Genomic DNA, 15,298 nt, shown 5'->3' with positions numbered 1-15,298 from the left:
TGAGTGACAATTAAAGAGGGACAGGGGAACAGACCAGAGCAGTGAGATGTCTCAGTGAATAGAGTTCCAGGCCTGGAGCCAGGAAGACTCATCTAGCTGAATTCAAACCTGGCCTCAGACATTTACTAGTTGTGTGACCCTTGGCAAGTCATTTAATCCTATTTCCATCAGTTTTCTCATGTATAAAACGAGCTGAAGAAGGAAATAGCAAACCACCCTAGTATCTTTGCCAAGAATACCCCAAATAAGGTCACAAAGAGTTGGACATAACTAAAACACAGCAACAGCAACAACAAAGGGGAGCAGAAGTAAATTTCACCAAACCTATAACAAAAGTACCAAGTGCATTCTTCTTATTCTTCATAAATGGGACAGAAAGCAAAGAAAGAAAAAAAACCTAAGCAAATAGTATGGAGGAAAATACAAGATTAATGATCATAACTCTGACTGTCAATGATACAACTCACCCATAAAATGGAAGACAGCTGAATGGATAAAAAAGAAGAATCCAACAATATTTTATTTATAAGAAATAGTTGATTAGTAGAGATTCACACAAATATAAATAAGGGGCTAGAGAAAAATCTAGTATGCTGCAACTGCACTCACAAAATTAGGGATAACAGTCATGGTTTCAGACAAAGCAACAAAAACAAAAGCAAAAACAAGAAAAATGTTAAGGTCCTGGAAAAAAACATTTAAAGTTAAACATTATAATCAGCTGCTTATTATTGAATAGGAATAAATGAATTACACATATACACACAAATATGAATGCAATAGAATACTGTTGTACTATAAGAAATTGTGAAAGGGTTGATTTCAAAGAAATGTTGGAAGACTTCTATGAATTAATGTAAAGTCAAGTGAGTAGAAGTTAGAGAACATTTTTATTCAATAGTAATAATATTCTAAGGGTGACTAATTTTGAAAGATTTCAAAACTCTGATCAGCACAATGACCAAATAAGGTTCCAAAAGACTGATGCTGAAGCATGATCCTCAGGTACTGAGAGAGAAGTGATGAATGCAGGGTGAAAAAAGGCACATATTTTTGGTCATTGAGAGGATGCTTATATCATGATTAATACTTCACTAGCATAGAAACAATGTAGCTTAGCATCTAAGTTAATGAGTAATTAACAACAATAGTAAATAGCCAGATGGTGTGCTTCATCATATAGGCCACTATGCCTCAGTTGGTCTTTCCCTAAAATGGCCTCATTATGATTCCTCCTTTCCACATGTTTGCCTCTCCAGCAATGTTGTTCCTGAGTACCAACCCATGGAAGTTTCTCTGAGATCTTAATTAATTTCATTGGTCCCACCTGTAAAAGTAACTAGATATGGCTCTAGTGTGGTCAGTTGTTCCTTGATTGGAAAGGACAGGCTATGTGTATTACTGAACTAAAAGAACTCTAAGTCAATAGGAAAGTATGAAAGACAGTGCCTGACTCTTGTTGAAAACATTTCAATCTCACAGAACAATGGTATATTGATACTGCACAAAGTCAGTAAATTGTTGCTTTTGTTATTGTTTGGTCATTTTTCAATCATGTATGACTCTTCATGGCCTCATTTGGTATTTTCTTGGCAAAGATACTGGAGTGGTTTGCTCTTTCTTCCTCGAGCCCATTTTACAGATGAAGAAACTAAGGCAAACAGGGTAAAATGACTTGTTCAGGGTTATATTGCTAGTAAGTGTCTGAGGCCAAATTTAAACTCAGGAAGGTAACTCTGTGTCATTCCAGGCCTGATACTCTATCCACTAGACCATCTAGCATTTATTAAGCACTTATTACATGCACTGGGCTTGGTGCTAGAAATGCAATACAAAGGAAAAGAAAGACAATCACTTTCCTCAAGGAGCTTACATTCCAATGGGGCAATGGAAAATGGACTACAGAAATGTGTGCAGCCATTGTAGCTTGAGTAGTTTTTGATCTTCTTGGGAAACCACAAGGATGAAAAGAATTATTGGTACAAATGCATTGGATACATCTGTATCCTCTGAAGAAATTATATCTTTCCTTTCTTTGTTCTTTGACTACCACTTTGAATATCTCTAATACTGTTAAGTGTATCATTGTAAGTGGGGTGTGGGTCTTATTGTATGTATTAAGGAACACTAGGTAAATACCTTCCATCACGTGACATGGACAGTGCAAAGCTATGCTTCTAGGAGTGAAAAACACAGGCCCAAATATAGCAGAATGATGGAATTATAGAATTATAGAACTAAGAAGAAATTCAGAACTCCTCAGTTCCAGGCTTCCTATAGTACAATAGAAGACGAAGGCAGCAGGAGTTAATTTGGTGTGTTTTTCATGGGCTATTTTCTTAGATGTATATGTATTTTTACTTTGTTCTGTATTCACTGCAATTATGTCTTTCTCATGCATTATAGTGATTTTAAATTAAATTCGTAAAGCTCCACTCATTTGCTGTTCCTAGTACATTGTAGACAGACTCATTGTGAGCTATGCTATATTTCTGGCAATAAATTCAAGCTTTTCCAAAGGTGATGTTACATAGGAGCAGCTGTAGATCCTGCTGGTAAATTGGAATTAGATACAAAAATAAGATTGTAATTAACTTTGGAACTGAAAAGCTATGAAAACTCTTTAGAAAATCAGTTGTGTGAAAAGCATGCTTTCTTTGCCAACATTACAGAAAGAAGACATTTGGTTTCTGTCTGTTGAGTATAATCTTTTCAAGATACTAGGAATCTTTGAAAAATGTTATTTGTAATTCATATTGGTAAAAAAGCATGCTTAGCTAAAGAAACACAGGTTTTAGAAATTTTCCTTTTGAAAGGTACAAATTACATGCAAAACATGTAATTGAGTTTAAATGTACTCTGGAGTAGCAAATATTTAATAGGACTATAATTTCTATTATATAGCGGTTTTCACATATCATATACCATAACTATGCAATATATTTCTATCTAAATCATAAATAATAATAAAAATAAATAATATCTATTTCAAATATTGCACATATCATATCTTCATCATATAACTATCATATGTATCTAGATGTTTACATGTATATGTGTGTTTATATATGAAGTGTATACATATGTGACACAGGAAATATATGCTAAAGTATATACAAATATATATACATATATGTGGATATATGGCATATATAGTATATATGTAATCTGTAATCAATTGATATTGATATCTATACAGATATAGATCTTAGTACAGTGTTGGACTTTGAGTCAAGAAGCTTTTAATCCAAATACTGCCTTTGACACTTATTAACTCTGTGACCATGGGCAAGTCATTTTACCTCTTTAAACCTCAATTCCCATAACCATTCCAATCTTTGTTATCTTAGCCATGGAAACAAAAACCCCCCTTGATTTTATAGCCTATGTTACCCTAAGCACAGATAGATGCTAAAAGTGCTCATTAAATGGATTAATCCAAAACAATAAATTAACAGAAAAAGCAAGACTATTTAGAAGGTATTCACCTTTCTGTTTATTCATCACTTTCAGATATTTCTTTGCCATTGTACAATAACATTTTTGTGTGTGTATCTGAATATATTATAAAATTCACTTCTATTTATCCTTTCAAAATGTGTTACTTCTTTCCTCTACATGTGATTCAATAGGTATCAGTTATGCAGTCAGTAGGCATTCAGTGGTCAACTAATGGGGATTTTATAATGTTAATATGATGAGTTCATAGGGTACAATGAGAAAAACCCTAAATTTGGACTCAGAAGAATTCTGACTCTGATACTAACAAACAGTATGACCATGGGGAAATTACTTAATATTAGTAAACTTCATTTGGTTCGTCTGCAAAATGGGTTGATATTGCATGTGTGACATGATGGTTGTGCCTATTAGTGTGGAGTGTGGAGATTTAATTATCCATTCACTCTTGTAACAATTACCTCCTTTTTTTTCAACTTGTGGACAAGGTGGGCATCCTCTTAGTTCTGATGGGGGATGGGATTAGAGCTGGACTCCTAAAAGGACCCTAAGAAAGAGCAAACCGCTCCAGTATCTTTGTTAAGAAAATCCCAAATGAGGTCACAAAGAGTTAGACACAACTAAAACAACTGAACAAGCACCTACTATGCATAAGCACTAGAGTTACAAATAAGACAAAGAGACAGTGCCTGCCCTTAAGAAATTTACAATCTAGTATGGAAGACCATGTACAATAGGAAGTTAAAACGGCCATGGGAGTGCCAGAGGGTACACAGCTCAGGGGCATAAATGGAAGCTAAAACCAAGCAAAGCAGGGAAATAAAGAGCTATTTGGAAAATCCTGACCCTTGAATGAAGGGAGGGCTTTGGGAAGAGTTTATTACTCCTCCTACCAGCTCTCTAGTCAGAAGAGAAATTAAGCAACTTAGAGTGCCGAGCAAGTATTGAATATCAAAGCTGAATCAGTCTCCATGATGATAAGATTTCACAAGCTTATCCTGGGGGAAGCTGGATGTTCATTGAGGCAAAAATGAGCAAAGTGGCTGATGGGAAATGAAGAGTTTCTTGTTGTTGTTGTGGTTGTTGTTGTTGTTGTTCAGTCATTCTGAGATGTGCTGGACTCTTTATGACCACATTTGAGGTTTCCTTGGCAAAGATACTGGAGTGGTTTGCCATTTCCTTCTCCAATGGATTTTTTTTTGTCAAAACTCTATGACCTATCTGTCTTTGGGAACCTTGAAAAGCCTTAGTTCTTAGTTTCATTGAGCTACAAAGCCCCTACCTCATGACAAGGCAGAGACCCTGGGGTGCCCTTCCCTCCCTGCCCAGGCAATTCAGAGCCCTCAGTAAAGGGAGGCTTTGTGGGAGGGAGGGGGAGAGAGGTTTATTGCTTTGCCCTCCAGCTCTCTAATCAGAGGGGAGGGGCTACTGAGGGTGCTAAGAAGGTGTTTAGTATCGATTATGCAAAAATTCTTATTCAAAAAGAGTGTTAGAGTTCTCATAGGCAGAATCATTTGCTTTTTATGACATATGTTAGTCACCTGTTTGATAACTTGCAAGCATTGTTTATGTATTATGGATATAGTGCAGTATTTTGTTAGTCATGTTTGACCATATGATCAAAAATATAACTGTAATGTGTCTGGTGCATAGTAGAAGCTTAATAAATGCTGGTTGACTAATTTTAACATATATTGTAGCAAATGAAATAATTTTGAAAGACAAAGTTTTGGGGTAAATTATAATCAGTTTTATCAACCATAGCCAACAGAGTGACAAAAATGCTGACAAAATGTAAGACTAGCAAATGCAAATTATATTTTCTTTATTCAACATTTTTGCCTGCACTGAAAAGTTTGTTTTATGTTCTAACAGATTTTTTCATCTGTTGGGAGACTGTTAAAAAGTGGTGATAAGCTATTATTTAAATAATTTTAACAATTACACATCTATATGTGCCATTTTTTTTTCAAAAGTACATTAGTCTTTTAAAAAAAATAAAGGCCAATATTGACCCCATCAGAAATTGGAATGAATCTCCATTGCTCAACAAGGACTGAATATTTCATTCTTGTCTCAGCATGCTTCTATTTCTTCAAGGTAGTGGGTTGTAGCAATATTAACAAGAAACAATGCCTGGAAAGAAAAAAAAATATGTTTAAAATGGGGACATAACCAAAATGATAGCAGAAGTTTGGATGTAATGTCAGAAAAATAAATAAAGGTTACCTGAAGCTGTTGAAAAAAATGGGTTAAATCATTAAAACAGCAATTGCACAAATATTATTTATATTTTAAATGTTATCATTAGTATTTTATGACTCTGACTCAAGGCTAGAATTTTAGGAAGGCACATTCTGTGAATCATGATGAAAACATTTTTAGCTGTTATAGTTGTACAAGAAATGAAATGGGCTATTCTGAGTGAGAGTGAGTTTGTCATTGATGGTATCTAAATAGTTTTTAGATCTGATGTTGCAGATGGAATTTATGATAACCTTCAAGTTAACAAGCATTTAGTCATCTCTTATCATGTGCAAGGCATTGTTTTAGGCAATGCCTGCTCTCTAGGAGCTTATATTCTAAAGGGGGGATATGGCACCAATATCAGGGGGATAGATATGTAGTGATCGAACTATAATAGATAACCTCTGAATTCTCATTTAACTCTTTTATTCTATCATTTCTCTGTCCATATATGTCTGTGCTTTGGCAAACTTTTAAATAGCTGAAGATGCTACCAGATTCCCTTTAAATCTTTAATAATTCAGGTTAAACCCCTAGTTCCTTTAGCCATTCTTTGTACAGAAAGATTCCTAATTCCCTCATTTTTTTGGCTGCTCTTTTTTGGACATTTTCTTTCTACTATGCCACGGGAAACTTGAAAAGTTGATTGACTAGAATCCTAGATGATGTTGCTGGCAGCAGAGCCTAAAAATAAATATTTAGTGAATAAAAAGTATTTGTTGAGGATCAACACATGTATTCAATACACATTAACATTTTGTCTACTGATTTTCTTCCTACTTCTTTAAACTGTCCTTTTGCTATATTTTTCACTCGCCCCTCATTTAGTTCCTAGACCTTAGTGTGAGCTCTTTTTTTTATTCACTATGCTGTCATAGAATCACACCTTGGGGTAATAATAATGGAATATTAGTAAGAATAAAAACTCACATTTTATATATTTCTTCACAGTTTGTCTTCCCTGTTGCCTCATTGTGGCATGGCGATGGTCTTGAGCTCTCCAAAGCTGTGCCACTGGAGTGCAAGTTCTGACAGATGCTATGGAGTTGGAGAGGCTCAGAAAATAGATTCTGTGACCAGTGTATTAGTTGTCTGAGGATCACTCCATGTAAGTTTAGAGAGGAGTATCAACAAACACTTGGCTACCAGGCAATGGTACTTATGAATAGCAACTCATGAATATTAGCTATTAAAACATAGAGAGGTTGCCATCTGAGTTAGGATGGGAATTACCAGTGAAATTGTGGATCACTGAAGTTGACAAATATTATTTTTATTGTCATTATCATTACTACTACTACTACTACTACTACTACTTATCTACTACTGCTGCTGCTGCTACTATTACAACCACCATTATTACCACACTAATACCACCACTACTAACACCATCACCACTACTATTACTCCTACTGCTGCCACCACCACCACCACCACCATTAGTACTATGATTACTACTACTCTTATTGCTGCTGCCACTATCACCACTATTACTACTACTACTACTACTACTACTATTGCTATTGCTGCTGCTGCTACTACTACTACTACAATACAGAGAGGGTTTTCTTCGTAATAGCTCTATGAAGTAGGTAAATAAAGCCTTTCAGGCAGCTTGGATCTATGGATGCTTTCAAATGTAATGTGTTTTCTGTGTTTAGAGGTTTTATCGTATTATTTCGTGCATTACGGTATTTGGGTTTTTTTTTTTTACTTGTGTTATTCTGTAAGATATATAATTCTTCATTTCTCTATGCATACTAGTTTTTTTAGATCAATGTTTGGTTTGTATGTAGGGCATGTTTTCTTTTAATGTTATTACTTTTTGTTTTTCTTCTTCCAGATTTTCCTTCATTTCCGTGTATTTACATTCAAAATCAGTTGTCCTTTCTCTCTTTTTCATTCTTTGATGAGATTTGCCACCATAGATTCAAAGGTTTCTATTCTGCCAATTCTTTGTATTGTGTAGCTCATAAATTCTGCTTCCATAATTCAATTTCTGTTTTTAAATATTCATGAACAGTGCGTTATATAAAAAAGATGCAGGGTCCTCCTCTTGTTGAATTATTTTTCTTTGTTTTCCAGGATTTATTCATAAATGCCTGAAGTTATTTACTAGATCTGGAGGCCACATTTCCTTCTGCTCTTAATTTTTTCCTTTTGGTTTGTCTACTTATGCTCAAGGTGTTTGAGTTTTCTTCATCCTGAGATATTTGGTAATTTCAGTCCTCCCCACCTCCTTTTATTTTTTCTTAATGTTCACTTTCTGACTCTCTCCACTCTGATAATGGTTTCCTTGGGTGCTGGATCTCAAAGTGCCTCAGTCTGCTCATATGCTGGGGCAGTTCACAGTTTACTAGCCTAGTTTTATGCCCCAAGTAACTTGTGTAGGTACAGAAATAGTCCTAGATAGATGCTCCATTTGTTCCCTCTAGCCCAGTGGAATGATACATAGGCCTCCAAACATAGTGAACTGCCCTGTTCTCACTGTTTCTCAGTTCTCTGGTCCATCAGGTGAGATTGCTGCCAGGTTGGTGCTATGCTGCCTGGACCAATTTCTGCCATTTAGAGTTTAGATTTCCAAAGCACTGGGAAGGGATGAGGTGAGGAGAAAATGTAAAGCTGATCTCTATTACAACTCAGATATATGTCCTGTTCCCTTTGTTTTTCTACTTTCCTGCAGAGATCTTTTATAGCAGAGAATGCTGCCATCATGCTCACTATCACAACTTCAGCAAATTTCTACAGTTTAGAGTTTGGATCAACATGGCAATAGAAAGGGAGTAGGGATGGTCAGGATGTAAGATTGTGTTTTGTTTCAAGCCTGTGGGTTAGGTTCAGTGAGTATAGTCTTGTTGCTAGAAATGTGGTAGGTAGTGGGCAGTGAGGGTGCTGAGTAATCAGGAGTAAGACATTGGTTCAATGAGATTTTTACCTTCTGTTCAGTTCTTAATGTCCTAGACTATAGAAAGCTGAAATTGCTTTATATTTGGTGTATTTTTTTTTGTTTTAGAAAGGATTGAGTGGTTGCAAGAATCAGAGAAAATGTCTAGTCTTCCATCTTGTTGGTCATGTGACATGGAAGTCACCTCTTGACTTTTTATTCAGTATTTCTTTCACGAAACCAAACTTTCCATAGAAACAAATCATAGTAAACTAGCTAGTATAGGACTGAGAACACACATTATTAAAATTAACTTTTCCTGAGTTTTTCCTGAGTTTAGCTTAGGATTTGACAATAACCTTGATCATGTGTCTAAAATCAAGTAAGATGAAGAAATTAGAGCCCTAAAGGTTAAATGATTTGCCTTAGGTCATATACCCAGTAAATTCTAGAGCTAAGACTTGAACCTAGGTCTCCAGATTCCAAATTTATTGTTCTTCATACCACCCCAAACATATAATATACCACCAGCAAGTTATTTAGGCATTTTAAAACATCTAGTGTTCTATGGATTTTGTCCCTTCCCAAATCCAGAAGTTTTATTTCTTTTTGCTTTTGCATATGACAAGCCAGATTATTTCAGTCTAAATCTCTTTCTGATCCCATGGTGACTGGACCCACTACAAATTTATGTTACTTAATCTAAACTGAGCCCAAACAGTGAGCCTTTTACACATCCCTGATCAATTCATTATCCCACTCACCACAGGCTTTTCCAAACCTTTTCATCCTTACTCAAACTTCTCATGGATCATCTTTCTCCCTCCCTATCAAGTTGAGAACCTTCCTTCATATTTCACCAGAAAAAAAAAATGAGCCAATTAGTCTAGAAAGCCTTCTTATCTCCTCCTCCTCAGTTCACATCACTGAAATGCCTTCTGCTACTATCTCCTTTAGTGCTGCCTCGTATAAAGATGTGGCCCTTCTCTTTGCCAAGGCTAATCCATTTACATACAGAAGTGATTCTATCCAATTCCATTTTCTCCAGCAGATTGCTCATTCTCATTCCTACTTCCTCACTAAGCTTCAGTCATTTCCTATATATTCCCTATTGACTACAAATGCACCCATGTTTTCACTATCCTTAGAAAACCTTCAGTCCATCCCTGCTAACTATTATCTTACATACCTCTTCCCTTTGGGGGTTAAACTCCTTAAGAAAGCCATCTGTAATATATGTCTCCACTTCCTTTTCTTCCACTCTAATTTTAACTCTATAGTTTGGCTTCCAATCTCATCATCATTCAACAGGAACTATTCTCTCCAAAGTTACCAATGATCTTTTCATTAACAAATCTAATGCTTTTTAATCAATCTTAATGTCTTTAACTTTTCCACATCCTATGACACTGTTGATCATCCTCTTCTCCTTGATACTCTCTTCTTTTTGATTTTCATTACATTAATCTGTGTAATCCTGTTACCTGTCTGACTTCTCCTTCTCAGTTGCCTTTGCTGGATCTTCAAGTCATGACACCTAACTGTGGAGTATATGCTCTGGGTCCTCTTTTCTTCTCTTTCTACATCAGCTCCCATATAGTCAATAATTATCTTTGTGCTGATCTACTTAGCCAACCCTAATGTCTCTCCTGACTCCCAGTCTCTCATCTACAGCTGACCACTTGACATCTCAAACTGGATGTCCTATGGACGTTTTTCAACTCATTATATCTAAAACTGCATTCATTCTATATCTCCTTTTCATAACTTCTCAATCACTGTCAAGGGAATAGCCATCCTCCTAGTCACTCAACCTCTAAACCTAGGTGTCATCCTCAACTCCTTACTCTCACCACCACCTCGCAGTATCCCACTCTGTCCTCAAGTCCTGTATACATCAGGTGTGTATTTAGTTGTTTATATTTTGTCTCCTCCATTAGAATTTAACCTCTCTCCTTGAGAGCAACATTCTTTTTTTTTTCCATATCTCTGGTGCCTAGCACAAAGTCTGGCACATAGTAGGTGCTTAATAAATTCTTCTTGATTGACTGGCTAATAAATTTAGAATCACAGAATTTTAGCATTGAAAGGAATAACAGAAGTCACCTAATTCAAACTACAGCTGAAAGGGAATCCCTCTTAAAACATTTCTAACAAGTGGTTGTACATCGTTTTATTCAAGGCCTCTAATGAGGAAGAACCCATGACTTGCCATGATAGTCTATTCTATTTAGAATAGTTCTTCCTGTGTTCAAGGCTAAATGACCTGTGTAACTTTCATTACTCCTTGCTGCTAAAGCATCTAGGTTGCACAGTGGAATGAGCACTCAGACCTTCATTGTTTAACCCTGGGCAAGTCTTTTAACCAGTCTCAGTTTTCTCAAATGTAAAATGGGAACAATAATAGCAACTTCCCAGGGTTGTTGTGAGGCTCAAAAATGATAATACTTGTAAAAAAAAGCTTAGCACAATACCTGGCACATAGTAAGTGCTTATAAATACTTGATTTTTTTCTTCCTTTCTTCCTAGCTTAGCTGTGCTTGCTGGGTCAGATAAAACAGATTTAGTTTTTCTCTTATATGACATTCATCATGTTCTGTCTTCCTAAACCTCTTTCCTCTCTAGGTTAATTATCTCCAGTTTCATCTTTGTAAGTTAAGATGCCTAATTTCAATGATGGAATGGGTATTTAGTGTCCTGAAAGTGTTAATTTACCTCCTGTAATACCTAAGTCATTACCAGAGGATAACTAGATGCTAAGGGCATCAAGTTCAATCAATTAAACAATGACTGTAATTTCATGATGTGTGCTATCTTCAGTTATAATTTTAAATGTTGTGGTATTTGTTTTTGTTTTTATTTTTAATTGCATATATTTATATAATCTTGCTGTACAACCTATTCTGTCCTCAGACTTGTTAGCAGGTCACAACTGTTCTGTTACTTCCTTCCCACAATTCCTATATTGCATATTCACTAAGAAAAAGATCCCTTTCATGTTAACAGTGCACATCTATTCTTTCTCTTTTCTGACCTATTTGGTCCAATTGTCAATGTAGTCAACTGTTCCTCCTTTCTAAAGAATAATGATAGTTCACATTGCTACAGCCCTGTGATTTGACTAATACAGACCTTTCCTCAAAATCTTAAATAAATGGTAAATAAAATAAAGGTAAATGCAGCAAAAATTATTCTAACTTTACAGAAGAGGAAACTCAGATTCAAAGAGGTGAAATAACTTGTCTCAGGTCATACTGCCAGTAGATGTCACAGCCAAAAGCCAAGACCACTTTCCCTGGCTATCTAGGTCCATTCCATGGCACTTTCTGCTATAACACACCGCTTCTAAATGCCAGTATATACACACATAAACTCACATACACACACGCCATTTTCATTTACTTGATGCCATGGGCATCCACAATTATTGAAAGAGGTATTGACAACCAAATTGCTTGCTCTTAAGGGACATGCCCTCTTCTAGGTTGCCAAAATACTTGTTCCCTTTTGCCTTATTCTTTGACTCATCTAAAATAATAATTAATAATAATAATAATAATAACTGAATTTGCATAGCACTTTATGATTTGCAAAATGTTTTACATAACCTTAACAAATTTGAGTTTCACAACAACCCTGTAAAGTGGGTCATATTACTATACCCATTTTAAAAAATGGGGAAAATTAAGGCTGAGAAAGGATAAGTGACTTACCCGGAGTCACACATTTAAATCAGTATTTGAGCCAGAATTTGAGCTCAGGTCTTTCTGATTTGACTCCAAGTCCAGCACTCTATGTACTATACCACCTAGATGTCCAACCTAATATAGAAAGATAGGAAGTACAATCTCAAACCAGGATTTGGGTCAAATTTGTATTTTAGAGTCACAGATTCATAGAATATCATCATTGGATAGGGTCTCAGAGATCATCAAGTCCAACCCACATCTGAACAAGAATCTCTCCACAACACACCCAACATATGGTCATTCAATCTTTGCTCAATGCCCTCTAATGAAGGGGAACCCACTGACTCCCAAGGCATCCATAACATTTTTGGAAAGTTCCAATCATTAAGAAAGGTTTTTTTTTTTAAATTTAATCCCTAAATCTACTTTTCTTCAGCTTTCATTCATTTCTCCTAGTTCCAACCTCTAGGATCAAAGAACAAATCTGAGCCTTCTTCCAAAGGAAATACTTGAATCATTCAATCAATCAATAAGCATTTAATAAATGTCTGTTATATACCAAGCACTATGTTAGGCACTAGAGATACAAAAACCAAAGCAGTCCTTTTCTTTTTCTTTCTTTCTTTCTTTCTTTCTTTCTTTCTTTCTTTCTTTCTTTCTTTCTTTCTTTCTTTCTTTCTTTCTTTCTTTCTTTCTTTGTCAGTTGGGGTTAAGTGACTTGCCCAGAGTCACACAGCTAGTAAGTGTCCAGTGTTTGGTCTGAGGCTGGATTTGAACTCAGGTCCTCCTGACTTCAGGGCTGGTGCTCTATCTATTGCACCATCAAGTAGCCCTTTTCTTGACAAGCTTGCAGCTTAGCTGTAGTCATCTGTGCATATGTAGATATAAGTATATACAAAATAGACATAGATACAAAGCAAGTTGAGAGCAGGGAGGCAATAGCAGCTGGGTGGACCAGGAATGATTTCATATAGAAAGTGACATTGTGTCTCTTACTAAGATTTCTCTTCTCCAGACTAAATATCCTTGGTTTCGTCAACTAATCCACAGATGGTATGATCTAAGAACTTTTGTCCTGATTAGAAACTGTCTGGCAGAAACAAGGCATAGACCAAAATCTTTGCAGCATATTTCTCTCATAAAGGTCTTGTTTCTAAAATACATAGGGAAATAAGTTAAATTTATAAGAATAAGAGTCATTCATCAGCTGATATGTGATAAAAGGATATGAATAGGAAGTCTTCAGATAAAGAAATCAAAATTGTCACTAGTCACATGTAAAATGCTCTAAATCACTGATATTTAGAAAAATGTAAATTAAAACAACTCTAAAGAACTAGCTCATAGTCATCAGATTGGCTAAGATAATAAGAAAGGAAAATGACAAATGCTGGAGGGCATGTGAAAAAGCAGTCACACTCATGGCACTGTTGGTGGAGCTGTGAACTATTTCAACTAATTGTGCATATACCCTTTGACCCAGCAATATATCTCAGAGTATACCCCAAGAAAATCAAAGAAAGAGGAAAGGCCCCATAGATACAACAATATTTCTAGCAGCTCTTTTTGTGGTGGCAACAAATTGGAAATTGAAGGGGTACCCATGGGAATGGCTGAGCAAGTTGTGGTATATGAAAGTGGTGGAATACCATTGTGTTGAAAGAAATGACGAAAAGATTGATTTCCCTAAGGAAAAAAAACAAACAAACAAAAAACCCAGCATCAGATGGATTTATGTGCAAATTCTACCAAATATTTGAGAACAGTAAATTCCAATGCTACATAAACTGAAAAAAAAATAGATAAAGAATGAATCTTACCAAAATCTTTCTTTGGCACGAATATGGTCATGGACCATACATAGACCCATAAATCTGCGAAAACATGTGTAAACTGTTGTAAAGTGAAGTGAGCAGAACCAGGTGAACAATCTACACAGTAAATAGCAACATCGTAAAGATAATAAACTGTAAAAGACTTGGTAACTGATCAATACAATGACATACTATATGACCCATAATGAAATATATTATCCACCTCCAGATAATAAACTGATGGAGTCAGTGTGCATATTGAAACATTTTTCCTTTTCTATCTTTTTCTTGCTTTTTTTTTCAGAACATAGTTAATGTAGAAATTTGTTTTGCATGACCATACATAATAGTAATAAGTTTTCTTTTTCTTGATAGTGGGAGGCAAAACATTTGGAAATGAAAAACAGGATAAAAAATGTCTCTGTGCTTTAAAAAAAATAAATGAATAAAAATATTTTTTTTAAAAGAAAAAAAACAAATATTTCATTTTATTCTCACAACAACCCTGTGAGGTAGGTACTATTATCCTCATTTTAAACATAAAGAAACTGAGGCAGACAGAGGTTAAGTGATTTGCCCAGGGTCACACAGCTACCAATATGTGAAGCCAGTTTTAAACTCAAGCATACTGATTCCAATTCTAGGGCTCCATCTACTGCAATAACTAAATTCCTCTAGGCATACATAGGTTTGTATGTCTCAGGTGAAGAAAATACTCCAGTAATAACAATTAAGACATCTCTAAGTTGATTAAAAAGTCGTAGACATAATTCCTGATTTTTTTTATTTGTTTTTTTTGGTGAGGGGTTAAGTGACTTGCCCAGGGTCACACAGTTAAGTGTCAAGTGTCTGAGGTTGGATTTGAAGCAAGGTTCAAATCTAACTCCAAGGCTGGAGCTCTATCCACTGTGCCACCTAGCTGTCCCAGTGCCTGATATTTTAATGGATAAATGGTCATAATATATGAACAGACAAGTTCATTTTTTTTCTTTTTTTGCATATTTTATTAATTTATTTTGATTTATCAACAATCACTTCCATGTGCTTTTGAGTTTAAAATTTTTCTCTCCCTTCCTCCCCACCATCCTCTCCAAGATGGTACACAATCTGATATAGGCTATACATTTACATTCCTATTATACACATTTTCCCATTAATGAAGTTGTAAGTAAAAATTAAAACCAATAGGAGGAACCATCAGAAAG

Source organism: Phascolarctos cinereus, unplaced genomic scaffold (genome assembly GCF_003287225.1).
Source record: "Phascolarctos cinereus isolate Bilbo 61053 unplaced genomic scaffold, phaCin_HiC Scaffold_4;HRSCAF=312, whole genome shotgun sequence".
NCBI classification, from domain to species: domain Eukaryota; kingdom Metazoa; phylum Chordata; class Mammalia; order Diprotodontia; family Phascolarctidae; genus Phascolarctos; species Phascolarctos cinereus.
The sequence above is the reverse complement of the archived record's forward strand: the minus strand, read 5'-3'. Positions refer to the sequence as shown.